The 19,301-nt window shown below is 43.5% G+C and overlaps 1 long non-coding RNA gene across 2 annotated transcripts in view; it reads left to right on the top strand.

Moving 5' to 3' along the window:
• Positions 1-19,301, top strand: part of LOC131506493 (uncharacterized) — a 103,390-nt gene that overhangs the window by 72,442 nt on the left and 11,647 nt on the right. For both annotated transcript variants that reach the window (XR_009258973.1, XR_009258972.1), the window contains exon 5: positions 17,601-17,734. This is a non-coding gene — a long non-coding RNA (uncharacterized LOC131506493). The remainder of the gene's footprint in view (positions 1-17,600; positions 17,735-19,301) is intronic.

A 19,301-nucleotide genomic window follows, 5' to 3' on the forward strand; every position in this document is an offset into this window, starting at 1 on the left:
GCAGGCTCCAGGCTCTGAGCTGTCAGCACAGAGCCTGACGCAGGGCTCCAACTCACAAACCATGAGATCATGACCTGAGCCGAAGTCAGATGCTTAACCGACTGAGCCACCCAGGCGCCCCTATTGTCTTTTTAATTGAACATTTTAGGAGTTTCTTTTAATTTGTCTATTGGCTTTTTATTTTTTAATTAATTATAGCATTTTTTAAAGATTTATTTTTTATTTTTTTATTTTAGAGAAAGGGAGAGAGAGTGAGTGGGGAGAAAGGCAGAGGGAGAGAGAGAGAGAAAGAATCTTCAGCAGGCTCCACATTCAGCATGGAGTCTGACTCAGGGCTCTATCCCATGACCCTGGAATCATGACCTGAATTGAAATCAAGAGTCAGATGCTCAATTGGCTAGGCCACCCAGGTGCTCCTGTCTGTTGGCTTTTTAGTTATGCTTCTTTGAATTAGCTTTTGATGGTTGTTCTAAGGATTAAAATGCATACCTTTAACTTTCATTGTCTGCTAGAGGTACTTTTATACTACTTCACATAAAATATAAAAACTTTACACCTGACAGGTCCCTTTACCTCACTTTTATGATACAGTTGTCACCACATTACACATATTCATATATATCCATTTATAAATTTAAGAAATTAAATATGTACCATTTGTGAAATTAAGTGGGAAAATATTTTAAGTTTACAATTTAAAAATATATTTTTTGAGACAGAGAGCACGTGAGCGCAAATGGGGGAGGGGCAGAGAGAGAGGGAGAGAGAGAATCCCAAGCAGCATTGCCCAGTGTGGGCCCCAATGACATGAACCGTAAGATCATGACTTGAGCCAAAATCAAGAGTCAAATGCTTAACCGACTGAGCCACCCAGGCACTCCTATGTTTGTCATTTTTCATGTTCTTCATAGCTCTTTGAAAATCCAAGTTGTTATAGCTTTTTCATCATTTTAAAGAACTTATTATGTATTTTATAGTTTAGATCTGCAGGTGATCACTTATTTAGTTTTTGTCTGAAAATGTTTTTATCTAACTAAAGACATATTTATTTCCTTCATTCTTGAAGAATATTTTTTTTTACTGGATGTAGAACCCTGAGTTGGCAGTTGTTTTGTTTTGTTTTGTTTCTTTGTTTTTACACTTGTAGAAGATATTATTCTACTGTCTTCTGTCCTCCACTTTTTCTGGTGCGAAGTCAGTGAGAATGGACATTGTTGCTCTCCTTTATAAGATCTACTCCGCTAGCTGCTTGAAAGATTTTCCATTTGTCTTTGGTTTTTAGTAATTTGACTATAGTGTACCTAGATGTGATTTTCTTTGTATACATCAGACTTGGGCTTTGCTGACTTTTTGAAATTTATAAATTATTGCCTTGCACTGAACTTGGAAGATCTTCAGTCATTATTTCTTCAAACGTTTTTTTCCTGGCCCATTCTCATTCTTCTTTCCTTCTGGGACTCCAATCACTCATATATTATGCCTTTTGATATTATGCCATAAGTCATCTTTTTTCCAACATTTTCCCCTTTTTATAAAAATTGAATAATTTCTACTCTATTTTCAAGTACACTGACTCAGTATTCTCTTTTGTCTAATATGCCAAGTACGTAATTTTTTGTTCAGATATTGAGTGTTTTAGTTCTAAGATTTCTCTTGTTTTTTTTTTTAGTTTCTTTTTTTCTGCTAAGATTGCTTCTTTGTTCATTTATTATGAGTATATTTTTTGTGTGTCTTTGAGTATAGTTATAATAGATGCTTTAAAACCCATTTCTGCTAATGTCTATATCCTCTGAAGGTTCTTCATTGATTGATTACATTTTTTTTCTTTTTAGAAAAGTGCCATGTTTTTCAGATTCTTCATATATCATGTAATTTTAGGTTATATGACAGACATAATGATAATGCATTATATAAAGTCTGGATTCTCTTATATTCCTCCAAAGATATATATATATATATATATATATATATATATATATATATATATACACACACACACACACACTTTTTTTTTTAACAGTCAATTAATTAACTTGTCTGGCCTCAAACTCCAAACTCTTGTGGTGAGCAGAGGCTGAAATCTGTGTTCAGCTCTTTTAGCCATGGGCTGTTTGGAATTTACCCCCATGTTTGCATAGTTCAGGGGTCAGTCAGAGATCTGGGGAAAATTTCGATGCAGAATTTGGGTCTCCCCTTGCTGGATGTCCTCTTTCTGGGCCTATCCTTCCCCTTTTCATTTTCTAGCTACCGAGGGTGCATCAAGCTATTAAAACTGCCAGCTTCTATCTAAGTTTTAGGTATCCTGTGGGTGAGGAGCAGGAGCTTGGGAAAAAGTCTCGAAATAGGTAGGAACTCCCCAAGTGCCTTTGCCTTCTTTCAAGTGGCTCTTCTCACTTTTGCCTGCTCTCGACCATTCTCTGATGCTTTCTGGTAGTTGTCTTTGATATTTTATACAGAGCTTATGGCTGTTATCTGCAGGGGGATTGGTCTGAGAGGAATAGGAGAGCCTCCTATTCTATTGCCAATAGCAGAATCATCTTCATTTTGGAGAGAAGAAAGTTGAAGCGTAGAGAGTGCTAAGGCTTGGCTGGAGTGATGTGGACCCCTATGCAAATGAGAGACATATATCCAGGCTGGGATCCCTGTACCAGCTCTGTTGAGGGGCTCATAGGTTCCCCATAGGACACTGGCCTCCAAAAGCATAGAAGAGGGTCCTCTTGGACATGGGGCAGCTTTTGAGGTGACTTTGAGTGGAGCTGATTGGCCATGGCCAACGACCACGCAGAAGCCAAAATAATGGTGATAGCTTATGTGTTCTTTGCAAGGCACCATGCTAAGTGTTCCATAGACAGATCTCATTTAGCCCTCCCCAGAACCTTTAAATTCGGTATAATTATTATCCTCATTATGCAAATGAACTAGTGAGACCTAAAGAGATCAAGGGATTTTTCTCTCAGTCACACAGCTGAACGTGTGTGGAAGAGGGACTAAAATCTGGATCTGCCTGACTTTAAAGCCTCTTTCTTATAAACATAAAGTAGTTACAGGTTTTACCTCTCCTTTCCTACAGACAAAACATGGTAGCATAGTTCATGGTCCTATAAATACATAAATATTTACCTTTCTGATTCTCTTGTCTCCCACTTCAATAGGGATAATATCTAGGTCCAATGACCCCTGCAGTGCCAGGAACCCCAAAGGGAGGGAATCCCTGTAGCTGTAGAAGATATGCTTTAATCTCAGAGTCAAGGATTCTGACTATAGACTTCATTGTTGCCAGCATCCTGGTGTGATGCTAGGAAATTCACTGTGTAGTTACCTCTACTTCCTCATCAGTCTGGATAAACAGTGATATCTTTTCCAAAGCTGCTTAACAGACTAATTCTATGGTTTCTTTTGGGGGCCAGGAGCTAGAAAGAAGCCTCTTGTCCAAATCTTGCTCGAACTTAACAGTATCCATAGTAAGCGTCATTGATGTCTTTACTCCCCAGATATCTTCCAAAAACTAAACACAAATAACCAAACCACGATCTTAACCTGGTGTCCTTCAGTCTCTGACGCCAGCTAAAGCCTCCTTGCCCAATCAGTGCTACTGGCCTGACAGAGTGTCATTACTTAGGGGTACCTTGATCTGGCTAGGGCACTCTTTGTTTCTAGGGCTTTAATTCCTACAGAGGGAACAAGCTCAAAGATACGATGGTCATCTATCTTGGTGGCCTGCGCTCGGGGGTTGGGTGGTTAAACTTTCCTACCTACGAAGGAATCTACCTGCTTGACCTGTTCAAGGTGGGAGGAAAAGGTTGTTTACGTTTCTAATTCCCTTGGGGAGCTCCATTTCCATGCCTACCTTTTAGTCACTTTGCCCCACCCTAGACTCACAGCAAGGTAGGGTGGATGCGGGACCTGTTCTTTGAGGAATTCATCAATCTGAAAATTTTTATTAGATAAATGAAAGAATTGAAGTCCTGACTAAAATGCCTTCTTGGCACCAGACTCTTGTCAGTTTCTGGAATCTCCGAGGTCCACCTCTCCCTTCCCCCATCTACACCTAGCTCTTTTCCTATTTCCAATAACCATGCTGGGCAAAGCTTCCTGTTTGGAGGGGAAAAAAAAGTGGGATGGAAGGAGGTACACAGTTCAGACTCATAATGTTGGAACAGTTTTTTGGGGAATGACAGCTTGGACCACAGCCCGTAGAGGCCTTCACATTCTTCATTTTCCCAGAAATGGCTTTAGTAGGAGGCTGTAAGCATAAACTGTACTGTCCTTTTGATTCACTGTGTAACTTTAGGAAATGAATCCAACCTTTCTGTGGTTTACACGAATGATAGATGCCAAGGTGTTGCCTCTCATAATTTTGTGTCAGTGAAGAACCTTGAAATACTATGAGAGTCTTGGAAAAATAAACTGACCTTACAAAGGTGATGTTTCTGGTCCCTGCTAAAACTATAACAGTATTTAAATGGAACTCTCTGACTTGTCATAAACTTAATGTCCTCAATTTACTCGGAGACTGAACTCTCCAGTTCATTCTGGGGATATCTAAATCAAATGTTGACGTTTTACCATCTGTGTGCCGAAGATGGCAAAGGGCAGACTTTCACTCATGGGGGGGCCAGATGTCACCACTTTTGCTTATGACTTCTATTTGTTTTCTCTCTCTTTACACTCCTGGGTTTTTTTGTTTTTGTTTTTTGTTTTTGCTTTTGTTTTATTTTACATCCAAATTAGTTAGCCTATAGTGCACCAATGATTTCAGGAATAGATTCCTTAATGCCCCTTACCCATTTAGCCCATCCCCCCTCCCACAACCCTTCCCGTAACCCTCAGTTTGTTCTCCATATTTAAGAGTCTCTTCTGTTTTGTCCCCCTCCCTGTTTTTATATTATTTTTGTTTCCCTTCCCTTATGTTCATCTGTTTTGTCTCTTAAAGTCCTCGTATGAGTGAAGTCATAGGATATTTGTCTTTCTCTGACTAATTTCACTCAGCATAATACCCTCCAGTTCCATCCATGTAGTTGCAAATGGCAAGATTTCATTCTTTTTGATTGCTGATTAATGCTCCATTGTATGTATATACCACATCTTCTTTATCCATTCATCCATCAGTGGACATTTGGGCTCTTTCCATACTTTGGCTATTGTTGATAGTGCTGCTATTAACATGGGGGTGCATGTGTCCCTTCAAAACAGCACACATGTATCCCTTGGATAAGTACCTAGTAGTGCAATTGCTGGGTCGTAGGGTAGTTCTATTTTTAGTTTTTTGAGGAACCTCCATACTGTTTTCCAGAGTGGCTGCACCAGCTTGCATTCCCACACACTCCTGTTGTTTTCAAGAACTGATCCACATTTGCTAATTTAAAACGTGGTTGGGAGTAGAGTCAGCAAAGAATAAGAGAAGGCCCTCATCTTGGCAAAACTTTTGAAAAAAATTTGGCAAAAACTTGGCAAAAGTTTCTGCTTCCTTATCTAAAGGGAGAAAATCTTCATGCCTTAGAATGAAGATTTAAGTTTTCTCAGGACTCTTGTAGTAATCACCGATGGCTAGTTAAATGCTGTTAAATTGTCCCAGCCAGAGTTTCCCAGAATGGCAACGGGTAACTGGATGTCATTTAACTTCTCTGGGTCTTAGTTTTTCTCATCTGTAAAATGAGACAATAGGAGTCACAGGTGGTCCAACATTCCGTCTTGTGTTAATTGTCTGAGTCTTTCTTTCTACTATTATTGTGTTCAGTTATCATTATCAAAGCTGATGTTGCCTAAAATTATTCATTTTATGACTTTTTTACTAAACAAAATAATCTCCAAACTCCTCTTGTCCTTCTTCTCACACTTTACGAAGTACTAAGATTAGTAAAAGCCCATGAACTTTATCTTGTTCTGGCTTAGCAAAAGACAGCAGGATTTTGTCTTAGGGAAGCATTTCAGGTCTCATCATTGACTTGGGTTTTCTTCGATGTGTACAGTATTTTGGAAGAATTTTTATTCATAGTTGACACTATTTTAACTATGCTAAACACCTACCCAAATATTCTAGCTCTAACTTCTCAGTAAAGTTCTATTCTTACATTTAAACAGTTACTCATAGGAAATTTGCACTTGGGAAGAACACTTCACCTGAAGTGAATCAATAGGTATTTTTTGAGCAGCTATTATATATCTAACATTATGAGTAATCTAGAAGAAGCATTAGACGTCACCCCTGCTCTTAAGGACCATAAACTGAAACTGGGCAGAAAAAAACCAAAGTACACTCACTTGGGATTCACTTGTTGAGGTCCTGTTTGTGTGGGACACCATAAAGCCTGAGGGGTAGTGTGGCAATCTATCCCAATTGTCCAGAAACTGTCCTATTTATACATGCTGTAGGAGTAATTATTAATATCAGTCCTTCTGACCTTTAAGAGTGTCCTAGTTTGGATGATAGTTTATAAGGTTGCCTTAACGATGGAGAATGGCAGGGTTTAGGTATCCTCACCCATGGGAATCAAGTCAACAGAGGAAATTACCATAGCAACTAGGAATCATGATGATTAGTGCTTTGCTAGTCCAGAAATAGACATCGTCACACCCTGGACATCTTTTAGTTTGGATGAGGCGATTCCTTTCATTAGCTGAGATATTTGTATGGGCTATGTTGTGGTGTTGGCTAAATCTAACACCAACGGCTCTTTTCTCCAGGTTAAAATTCTGATCAGCATCCATGTCTCTGAGATGGGATTAATCTATTGCCGAGACATGTCAGGTCTGTCCTCCATGGGAAATAGATCAAGAAGAGGCCTTAAAGAATCGGCAACGAGGAAACCGAAGCAGCTTGTGTAGTTCACATAAGCAAAAGGGGCCTGAGGTCTCATGAGCTCGGCTCAACAGCCATGCCTGAGTGTCTCTACAAGCCAAGGACTGGGCCTTTAGTCAACAGGGCAGAAGGAATTTTATGAGCAATGCCCAGAGGTAGGAGATAGCGTGGGTTATGTGGGGACTGCCGAGCAACTTGGCATCCGTGGACGGTGAGTCAGCGGGAGGCAGTGGATCCTGCTGTGGAGGCTGTGGAGGTGGGCAGAAGCCAGATGATGGAGAACCTACATCAAGCAGTGTCGTGGTTTTTAAGTTTCGAAAGGAAATGGTACCTCAGATATAGCTCCACCCCTAGGGCTCTGACTCCCCGGGCAGCTGCCACACGTGCCACAACACGATCTCTTTGTCATGGTTCCCCCTTATCTCTGAAAATCCCCTCTGCCCCCTCCAGGTCTCCGTCCACATGCGTGCTGCACGCACACGCTGTAGCACTTAGCAGTGCTGATGAAACAGTTTCTGGAGATCCAGGACAAACAATGCTGGCTCGGAGGGAACACCCAGCCCTGGGCAGACATCCCCGTGTTTGGTGTCCCCTCTGGGTGCCACAGATGAACTAGGGCAGCCAGGACAATTGATTCACTGGGTCAAGGTAGTGCTGGTGTTTATGTTCTTCCTGAGTGTGCAGCAGGTGCTGACAATGCTGGCCAGGCGCTGAAGATCCTGCTGGGTCCTTTGATCATTTGTCCCACGGGTGGACTTGGATGGCCTCAAAGGCCATCTGACCAGCTTGGTGTCCCACCCCCAAGCTGGATCCTGAGTCCCTCCTGCTCTAAACTGCAGTGTGCCAATCAGGTGATGTTGTTTACCCTGGCAGCGTAAGTGCTTGGCAACAGAAGCAGAGCAGTAGGAATTGGTGTGTCAATACAAGAAGTTAAAGAAACAAAAGGGCTCATGCTAGCTTGGAATAAGCAAGTAGAATCCACCAAAAAGGCAAAATGTAAAGCTAGCGTGAAGAACTGTGAGGGGGTGGGGCGCCTGGGTGGCTCAGTCGGTTGAATGTCTGACTCTTGATTTCTGCTCAGGTCATGATCCCAGGGTTGTGGGATCGAGCCCCGAGTCTGGTTCTGCGCTGAGTGTGGCACCTGCTTAACATTCTCTCTCTTCCTCTCCTTCTGCTCTTCTGCCCTGATTGCTCTCTCTCTCTCTCTCTCTCTCTGTCTACAAAAAGAAAAACAAAACAAACAAAAAAAACAAAACTGTGAGAGGGACATGGCAACAAGGATTTTGTTGAAAGAAGACAATTATTAAGAAATAGATAACTGGGGCGCCTGGGTGGCTCCGTCAGATGGGCGTCTGACTTCAGCTCAGGTTTGTGAGTTCGAGCCCCGCGTCGGGCTCTGTGCTGACAGCTCGGAGCCTGGAGCCTGCTTCGGATTCTGTGTCTCCCTCTCTCTCTGCCCCTCTCCCACTCACGCTCTGTCTCTCTCCATTTCTCAAAAGTAAATAAATGTTAAAAAAATTTTTTTGTAAAAAAGAAATAGACAACCAAGAGCTTTTAAAATCAAGGAAGGGCAGATGTTTGTTTTTCAGTTTGCTAGACATAAAGTCTAAGCACGATATCTTCAAGAAACATCTTTTAGGTACAAGGGGTGTTTTCTTTTCTCTTTTTTATTTTTTTTTAAAGTTTTTATTAAAAAAATTTTTTTTACATTTATTTATTTTTGAGAAACAGAGTGAGACAAAGCGTGAGTGGGGGAGGGGCAGAGAGAGAAGGAGACACAGAATCTAAAGCAGGCTCCAGGCTCTGAGCAAGCAGTCAGCACAGAGCCTGATGTGGGGCTCGAACCCACGAACCGTGAGATCATGACCTGAGCTGAAGTCAGACGCTCAACCGACTGAGCCACCCAGGTGCCCCTTAAGTTTTTATTTTTAAGTAATCTCTTACAACCAACGTGGGCCTTGAAATCACAACCCCGAGATCAAGGGTCACATGCTCTACCAACTGAGTCAGCCAGGCGCCCTCCAAGGAGGGTTTTCTTAAAGTTGCATGAAACATTTTCCCTTCACTAGCTCACTTAAACATGCTTCTTCAGTCAGTACTTTTCTTCTCCATGGCAAGCGTCTAATCAGTGTTCATTTGGTGAAGAATCAATGACAAACCAACGGAGTGTGGAGAGGCATTCCCCTTCTTTGAGGATTATTGGGATGCCAACAGATGGAAACCAGAACAAGTCCATGAGGTTACTGGGCAGACACTCACCGCCTCTCTGGCTCAGGCCAGTACCAATCACTTCATCCCAAATGTCTTGAGGAGTAAGTTCTGAGCTGGACACTGACTCTGATTATTTTTAACTCTGACACTCACAGAAGAGAAGTCCAACTTAACAGCTCTGTGAAGTTTAAATCCATGTTTCGCTGTCATTGACACTGGTGCTGCTCTAAATGTCTGTCCCTGGTGACAGGAGGGAGTTGGTCCAGAATGTAACTCAGTGCACTGCTTCCTCCGTGGAGCTAGTGAAGCTTTCCGGAGCGCACAGGCTGAGGCGTAGTGTTCTTAGTGAGGAGTCTGGCCTGCAATACAGCTCAGTCTCCTCCCCCTGACTCTGCAGACTGGCATAGTGTTACTGTCACTGATGTCATCTTTACAATGTATAAATTATTAAGAAGCTGTCTTCATTTAAAAACGATGAATTTTAGGGGCGCCTGGGTGGCTCAGTCGGTTAAGAGTCCGACTTTGGCTCAGGTCATGATCTCACGGCTTGTGAGTTCGAGCCCCGTGTTGGGCTCTGTGCTGACAGCTCGGAGCCTGGAGCCTGCTCTGGATTCTGTGTCTCCCTCTCTCTCTGCCCCTCCCCTGCTCACGTTCTGTCTCCCTCCGTCTCTCAAAAATAAATAAGTTAAAAAAAAATTTAAAACGATGAATTTTAAAACAAGTTCAAATTTACAGAAAAGTTACAAGAGTAGAACAAAGAACTGTACACCTTTCACCCGAGACCCTTTCACCCATGATGTGCTTGCAGGTGGAGTCCAATTCTCGATCACGTGATCTAGTCTCTCTATACCTGGAATGCCTGTCTGATCCTTGACCTTTATGACCCTGAACTTCGGTTTGCCCCGTGCTTCCTTGTGACAAGTCCCACATTATGCACTTTGAGCAAGAACATCACAAAAGTTATATTGTGTTCTTATGGCCCCCTAGGAAGTGGCCCCTGATGTCACTTTGTCCCATTAACTTTGTGTCCCAGTGGTAGCTTTGATCACCTGATGAAGAAAGCGTCTGCCCCATTTTTCCACTTAAACTTATTTTTTCTTTTGTAATGAACAAGAATTGTAATGATTCATTCTACTTTCAGCTGCTAGTTTCAGCACACCCTCTACTTCCTTGCCTGATTTATTATCACCGTGGTGTTTGCCAACTGAAAAAATGTCTAATTGTATCATTTCTTACACATTTATTAGTTGGCATTCTACTGGAAGCAAGAACTTTCTCATCTCCCATTCTTAAGTTCATTCATTTGCTTACAAACAAATGAGTTATTATTCACTATAATCTATTATTCAATGGGTTATAATCTATTATTGTCATTAATTATTTTGACGCTCAGGTTGACCCAGTTTTTAAACTTTTTTCTTAATGTTTGTTTATTTTTGAGAGAGAGAGAGAGACGGAGTGTGAGCAGGGGAGGAGCAGAGAGAGGGAGACACAGAATCCGAAGCAGGCTCCGGGCTCTGAGCTGAGCTGTCGGCACAGAGCCTGGTGCAGGGCTCGAACCCACGGACTGCGAGATCATGGCCTGAGCCGAAGTCGGACGCTTAACTGACTGAGCCCCCCAGGTGCCCCCAGATTGACCCAGTTTTTGACACCAGAAGTCCCATGGACCTGGCTTCTGTGTCCTTTTGACTTGTGTCCATCATTCTCAAGCACTTTCTCTGCAACAAGTTGCTCCCGGCTTACTTTGTAGTTTCCCTGCCCCAGGTCTGAGTCAGCTGGTTCTCCACGAGACCTCAATTCCTTTTCCTGGAGAGTGATATTTAGAAGGCAAGATCTGGGTGCTAAGTGTGCCTTTTGCTACTGGAGTGTTGTTTCTCACAGGCCGTCTCAGCAGACAGAACTCAGGAATACACGTACAGTAAAACCCTGGGCTGCGAGTAACTTGCTCTGTAAGTGTTCCTCAAGACGAGAAAACATCTCTAATAAATCTCAACTTGATAAACGAGCGATGTCTTGCAGTACGGGTAGTATGTGACACCAAAGGTCACATGATCACAACTGAGCCAGTGGTTCTTGAAATTCACTTTGATGTGCAAGTGCTTCGGACTACAAGCATGTTTCTGGAACAAATTATGGTCACAAACCAAGGTTTTACTGTATTTTTATATATACACGCACACATACCCACATATGTATGTATGCACACCTACCTTTACATCTGTGTTTCCTTCTGTTTCTCTGGGGCCCATACCATCCTTAGTATGTTCACCTGCTCAATTCCCCTGTATTTAGCCACTCCCCCAGCTATGTGAGGCTGCCTCTCTGCCATGCTCTGACACTGTCCTTGTAAACGTTGTCATTACTAGCCGTCACCAGCTGCCCTGTCACCTTATTGCAATACCATCCTTGCCCAGGCCCTGTTACCCCCTGCTTGCACCTGCCCCATGACTGTTGGACTAAATTAGAAAGAAGAGGAAGGGAGCCAAATTTGTGTTCTTAATTAGAAGAAAAACTATCGAAGGCTCAATTGCAACAATCTGCAATAGTTGCTTCTCGGTTCACTGATGCACCTTAAGAGTTAACTGTGAGACAACCCATCTACCTGTATGGTACGAATACTGACATGAAGGGGTCATATGTGTCTCTAAGTCTGCTTCGGAACTGTAATCATGGCCAGTGGATGAGGTCGTGTTGTGATCGTGTGGTGCATTTGGCCTATAGCAGCAGGAATAGGGCTGTCGACACTGATTTTAACGTTGCTAAATCAGCAGAATGCATTTCAACTGGTCTAGACATGCCTCGTTTCTAATGAAAGAAGAACAAAAACAAACAATTGACTTTTCAGTAGTTCTCACCAAGAGGTTATATACCAAGCATCCTCAAGGATGACATCTGTTGAAATGAGCACCGGAAAAATAAATGTGTTCTGATAGTCAGGATGATGGTTACCTAATGATGAGCTCACATTTCCTGTCACTTGGGCAATAAGTATTTGCTGGCCCTTCCAAGCTGATTGTAAGCTCCTTGAGGGCAAGGGGCAGGATGGTACACTTGGGCAATCACCCACCCACAGTGACTTGCAGTTAGTGGCTGGTTAGGAGTTGATGGCTCAAGGTTTTTTGTTTTGTTTTGTTTTTTCTTCCAGCTAGATTGTTCACCATAACATTGAGTTAGGACTCATGTCTATTTTTCTGTAGTATTCTGGTCACCTCCATTGTCTACATTTTAGATAGGAACTGAAATCTATAAACTCCTGAGCTGATTAAGGGAGTCAGAGGCCGAGGTAAAGCCCTCCTTGCCTCCCTCCCTGCCTCTGATATATAGGCTGGTGGGATTCAGGCAGGAATGACCCTTACCTAGATGGTCAAATGGCCCTGCTGTGAATTGTGCTACTTCAAGTTCAGAGTCGGCGCTTCTGCCTTCAACTCTCTGTTCGACTTTCCCCAAGTCTCCTAACCTCTCCGGCCTCATTGTCTGCATCCGTAAAATTGGAGGTTGGACATCACGATCTCTAACCGTCTGTGGTCCTACAGTTTTTTCACTCGGGCATTATGAAATACTGTGATTCATGGCCACATCCTGAACCACAGCGCAAAGGTGGCAAAGCGACAAGGAAAGCTGAGAGTGAAAAGTGCAGTCTATGATAACACTGCAAAGACCTTTCTCTGGATACTAAAATACAGACCTCTCTTTCTCAGTGTGTGTGTGTGTGTGTGTGTGTGTGTGTGCACGCGCACGTGCTTGCAATTACAGGAAAGAACAGCAGAACGCTACCTACAGCTGCTGCCGTAGATTCTTCTAAACTTTGTATGAAAAGACAATCCCTAGAATCGCTAAAACAATTGTGAAAAAGAAGAGTAAAGAGGCAAGAATCACTCCACCTGATATTAGGTCTTACTGTAAAGCCACAGTCACTAAGGCTGTGTGGTATTGCCAGAGGCACAGGCACGTACCCCAGTGGAACAGAATAGAGAACCCCCGCAAACACACCCAGCTGCCTTTGGGCCAAGATACAAGAGCAATCCCGTGCAGGGAGGAACTTGTCCACAAAAGGTGCTGAAGCAAGTGGATTTCTGTGACGAGAAGAATGAGCCTGCACCCAAGCCTCTCACCTTATACAAAAATTAACTCAAAATGAATCATATATTTAAATTTAAAATGTGAAACTATAAAACTTTTAGAACAAAATATGGGGGAAAGTCTTTGGGATTTAGGGCTAGGCAGAGAATTCTCAGACTTGACATAAAAGCATCCCATAACTGATAAAAAGTGTTTTGTTTTTTTTTTTGCTCTGAGAAAGTCCATGTGAAAAGGATGCAAAGGGAAGCTATTGATGAAGAGAAAATATGTTCAAGCTACACATCTGACAAAGGGCTTATATCTGGAATATACAAAGAATTCTCAACACTCAACAGTTAAGAAACAAACAAAAGTCTCTGAACAATCCAATTAGAAAAAGGGGAAAAGATATGAATGGACATTTCACCATAGAAGGTACATAGATGGGAACAGAGCCATCTACGAAAGGGCGTCCACCTTAATTAGCCATTAGGGCAGTGCGGACTAAAAGCACAATGAGTTAGCACTATGCACCTCTCAGAATGGCTAAAATAAAAAGTTGTGATGCCCCCATAAGATGATGAGGATGTGGAAAAATTGTGTACATTGCTGGTGGGATTGCAAAATGGTACAGCCACTCTGGAGAACCGTTTGTCAGTTTCTTACAAGACGAAACATGGTGCTACCATATCACCCTGCAATTTCACACTCTTGGGCCATCACCCCAGATAAACAAAAACTTATGTTCACGTAAAAAATATGCACATGAATGTTCCTAACAGGTTTATTTGGAATCGCCCTAAACCAGAAGCAACTCAGTGCTCTTCAATATATTAATTGTTCAGCAAACTGGAATGTCTATACCATGGAATACTCAGCAATAAAAAGTAACAAACTGATACATGGAACAAGTTGGGATGGATCTTCTGGGAAGTATGTAGAGTGGAAGCCAATCCCCAGAGGTTACATACCATATGATTCCATTTTTATAACATTCTCAAAAGTACAAAATTATAAATGATGGACGCCAGATTTGTGGTTGCCAGAGGTCAAGGCCCCAGCGGGATGGGGGTGGGGGAGCGGATGGGGAGAAGAGGGAGCAAGGCGGTGTGCCTATAAAAGGACGACATAAGAGGCCTTCGTGATTGAAGAAATGTTCTACGTCTTGACCACATCAATGTCGGCATCCTGATTGTGACGTTGTATTATACTTATACCAGATGTTACCATTGGGGGAATTTTGGTAAACAGTACCCTGGCTCTCATTAGTTCTTAAAATTGCATGTGAATCTACAATGACCTCAAAATAACAAATTTAATTTTTTAAAAAAAGAAACTTTAGTGCTTTCTGTCTGGGCTTAGTTTGATGCAAGTAAATGTAGTAAAAACATATGCCATTTAGGAGAAGAAAAGGCTAACATCACCATGGGAGGGACTTGGTGACAACGTTCTGTCTTTTTCTTTCTAGATTCCCCAGAGCACTTGGCCCCAACTGCAGCCTTGCCCACAGAAGTGCTCAGTAATTTTGGGGGCGCCTGGGTGACTCGGTTAAGTATCCAACTTCAGCTCAGGTCATGATCTCATGGTCAGTGAGTTCGAGCCCTGTGTCACTCTGTGCTGATAGCTCAGAGCCTGGAGCCTGCTTCGGATTCTGTGCTCCGTCTCTCTCTGCCCCTCCCCTGCTCATGCTCTGTCTCTCTCTGTCTCTCAAAAATGAATAAGTGTTAAAAAAAAATTTTTTTAAAGAAAAAATAAAGAAGCACTCAGTAATTTTGTTTTGTGTATTGTTGTTAGTATGGAGTAGAAGTTGCCTTGTCAGGAAGTTTAATTTTTGTATGTAAATGTGAGACACATACCTACAAGAAAAGGCAACTCCAATGAGGTTCTTGTGAACAAGCCAGTGATTTTTGTGTGTGTGAAGGAAGATAATAATTATCTCTGATAGCATAACCAAAACATAACCAAGCCCTTTTGCAGAATGTGGGGTTAAATTTTTGTGTTTTGCTCCCATAGAAATTTTGTTTGTCAGCTTGCTTTTGTTTTCTTTTACAGGATATCCTTGAACTACATTCACTAGCATAGGAAGCAGGAGGCTTATAACTTCTGTGCTCTCAGGAAAAGGTTCTCACCCTTTATTTCTGGGCCACGGGGCTCTTAGGAAGTGCCCTAGGAGTCCAGGGAGGGGAAATGGGCATGTTTCCCTGCTTCTGGCAATTTCCACCTTGGGCAGCTCCTTTTCCATCTATTTTGTAAATTGCATTCCCATAATATTTGGCTCAAGAACAGATTTCAATGCTTTGTTATACATTTGAAAAGCGCCAGGGCTCCTGACTGAGGTGGCTGTTCCTCAGGGCTGGAGTCTCTCCGCATTCCCTGTCTGGGGAGATAGCAGGGACACTGAGCAGATGAGGAGTGAGGGATGCTGGGAGGGGGAGAAGAACCAACGCCTTGTGTCAAATGCCTTCCTTTCTTGATCTGGCTACTGCAGGCAGTGGAATTCATTCAGTGCTGCCCTCAGTCCTGGCCAGAACCAAGAACGCCTCTCCTGAAGCTTTGGGGCAGAAACTCCCCTTGTGAGAGCAGAGAAATGAGCTGGTGCGAAAGGCGTTTTTGGACAGAAAATATTTTTTCTTTGATTTTTCTTTTCAGAGTGTGTGTGTGTGTGTGTGTGTGTGTGTGTGTATAATAATTATGCATGAGTAATATAAAGCATGAGGATTCAAGGTGGGGAGGTGATTGATCAGCTGATGGAAAAGCTACTGGAGAATTCAAATGAACAAATGCTTTGTCACATGAGCAAATGTGCAAAACAGTGTGCACAAAGAATTTACGAAAATATTTGGGGGGGTGTTTCAGTGTTTCGATCATGGATTAATGGCAAATGACTAATAATAAAATACTTTTTTAATAACATGGTATGATAGTAGGATGAGTGAAATGTCACCTAGCTAGCTCCACCTTCAAATGGGACCAAGGTGTCTCCCAAAGGGCAATTAACTAGGTGGCCCTGGAGGTGGCCCTGGTGGAAGAAGTAAGTCATTTCTCTTTCTCATCAACTGTAACAGCACAGGTTGTGATGTGTGGTGTCCCTACTTTCTCTGAAAGAGGGGTGAACCCTGGAAAGCCTCACCGCCCCCCCCCCACTAGTTCCCTTTGGGTATATTGGGGCTTCGTAGAAACCTTTCCAAGTCCCCACAGCACTAACATGAGGGTTTTCTCAGCAGACCTTCCTTCAGTTCTGGCTAAAGGTCAACACCAACAGGAGGAGGTGACAGATTTAAAAGAAAGATCATGTGGGCCAGCAGGACGGGAGGCCCAGGATGCTTTGGAGATGAATTTCCACCTCCTTCATTTCTGTGCTTCTTAAGGCCTCTTGAACTTTATGGGCCAGAGAAAGATGAGCTGAGACCATGTCATTGGCAAAATTCCCAGGAGCACTTCCGTGTTACTTTCTGGGGACCAGGGCTTGCATGACTGCTAGATTCAGTCTCTGTCTCTGTCACGGTAAACAAGTTTCTCAGGGAGTCTGTCATGCCCTATTTGGTGGGGACCACGGGGAGGGGAGACAGAGGTAGTAAGACATAAGTCCAAACCGTGAATAACCCCTTTCCTCTTTGGATTGACTGGAGTTTCCAGAGGGCTTTTGGCCCTCAGCGCTACAATTAGGAAACAGAAAACCCAACCAACAAAAACACATCTAAACCACAGACAAAATCACCACTCCGTTGTAACCCATCCAAAAAAAAAAAAAAAAAAAAAGCACTATCCAGCCAGAACTGATTTGAGCCCACGGCTGGGTTTTCTGAGCTCCCCAAAGGTCTGAGAAGATCTCCAGGCCCAGGCCAGGTGAGCACTGTCAGGGCTCACTCCAGGGTTTGCCGGGGCTTGCTCCCCACTCACGCTGAGTGCTCCATGATAATTCATAGCTCCTCTGCTCCTTTTTTTTTTTTTAATGCTTATTTATTTTTTGAGAGAGAAAGAGTGTGAGCAGGGGAGGGGCAGAGAGAGAGGGAGACACAGAATCTGAAGCAGGCTTCAGGCTCCGAGCTGTCAGCAAAGAGCCCAACACGGGGCTCGAACTCACAAGCTGTGAGATCGTGATCTGAGCCAAAGTCAGACACTTAACTGACTGAGCCACCCAGGCACCCCAACTCTGCTCCTTCTTAAAAGCATTCCCATTTGGGCCATAAACTATATGGTCTCTAAGTGAACACATGGAGAAGTGGACTCCAGGCCTCAGCCCTGGGTCTGTGTGTCCACTCTGAAGCCTCACTCTCCCTCAGAGGCTTTTCTATCAGGGCCAGCAAACTACAGCCAGCAGTTCGAGTCTAGTCCTTGGCCTGATTCCGTATTACTGTACAGGCCCGCAGCTCAGAATGGCTCTTACATTTGTAAAGTTTCGTTTTTTGTTTTCGTTTTGGAAGAATATGTGATAGAGGCTGAATGCAGCCCAAAACGCCTAAAATCGTCACTCCCTGGTCAATTCCAGAAAAAGGTGGCCAGCCCCTGCTCTAACCTTCTCGTCTTGCAGTTGGCAGTGAAGGGCCAGGATCCTGGATCATTGTTAATGTTTTCGACCCCAAGGAAAATGACCGTCATGCCTTCTCATCTTACTGCTGCCAAGTTCGAGTCCAGCGGAGGGCCCGATGCTACGGAGACACATTGGTAAGTTTGTGAATGACACCAACTGAACATGTCACCTACCAGAGAATCCCATGTGGACATAGACCGCCATGGAGATTCCCTCTCTCTCTCCTCGTCAAGGCTCCTCATGGCGAAGGGAGGGGAAGGAGGGTTAGAGCCTTGCTGTGCTACCACATGGCTTCCACTCCCGTGGAAGTCAATGCTGAGGCCGCCAGTCCTGCCCATCAGCGACAGCGCCTCCGTAGCCACAGGACCCTTTGGTGGTTTCTTGCCCCCGATCACACCCACTTGGGCCCTTGGATACCCAAATCACGTGCTGTTTGCATTTATGCTTGCTCGTAGCCTGTGGGCCTCGTGGGTGCTGAGGAAGCCTTTGGGAGGGACATGCCATTTGCATCTAAAGACGTGTTCACTCCTCCCCGGTTTTCTGCATCTCTCCAATCTGAGGGACTTCTTTTCAGAATGACCTCTAGTCTCAGTTCTGTGAGAGTGATTCTAGTGTTACGGGGAGAATTCTTGGAAAAAGAATAAAAGACCCATGTGGTCATCCATGGCGTTACCACTGACTGGGTATGTGACTTTAGGAAACACACCCAGGGCCTTCATACCTTTTACTCATGAAAACGAGCTGGTGTCTCTTCAGCTTGAACACGGGTGTTATGAAGTCCAAGCTGTTGTCTGGAATGCTATTCGTTCCTGTGACTCTTATGAAGAATGTAGGCAGGATACATGGTATTTCTCACAAGTTTATATTTAGGAGCATTTTTCAAAAGAACGTGTTGGCTGGCTCCTAAGTACTCAGTATCGTTATCCTTAACCTTATCCCTGCTGGAAACACTCAGAGCCCCTTCAGGAGAGCACATGACAGGGGGACAGCAGAGTCAAGGCCAGAGCCCAGGCTTCTCGAATCCTTACACTGACACACAGCATAACCCACGGCTTTTCCTGGCTAGGAGAGGATTCACCTTGAACATGAATGTCTCTTACAGGGTTTGGGTAGAAGCAGCATCTAGCACCGCCTTGCACATGATAGATAAGCAGTAAATGTTGAGAGTAATTCAGGACTGGGTGTTTGCTATTCTGGGGACACTGCCCTAGAAGAGTGTTTTGTTCTGTTGTTGTTAATTTCCTCCAGCCATCTCGGAGCTGTCTGTCTCCTAAGTTAGACTTCTTTAAGGATTATGCAAACCGTACTGAATCTCAAATAGACATTCATAGAAACCACTGTTACTTTCCTCCCCCTGCCCATTTCTGTGAAGGCCAATTGTGGGCAGTGCCTGGCAGCCTTGAGGAAGGCAGTTGTGTAGGTCCTTTTTTGCGTTTATTTACTAGGTGCTGAGGTTTAACAGGCTCTACCTCCCCACTGCAGAACCCCACCGCCTTCTGCAGTGCGGCACAGCCCGAGTTACAGGAAACATCTGGCAACAATTTGCCTCTCCCTCTGTCCCATCTTCTGAACTTTGAAATAAAATGTCCCTAGAAATATATTTTTTTAATGTTTTATCATTTATTTTTGAGAGAGAGACAGAATGCGAGCAGGGAGGGGCAGAGAGAGAGACGCACACACCCAGAATCCAAAGCAGCTCCA

This window comes from Neofelis nebulosa, chromosome 3 (genome assembly GCF_028018385.1).
Source record: "Neofelis nebulosa isolate mNeoNeb1 chromosome 3, mNeoNeb1.pri, whole genome shotgun sequence".
Classification (NCBI taxonomy): domain Eukaryota; kingdom Metazoa; phylum Chordata; class Mammalia; order Carnivora; family Felidae; genus Neofelis; species Neofelis nebulosa.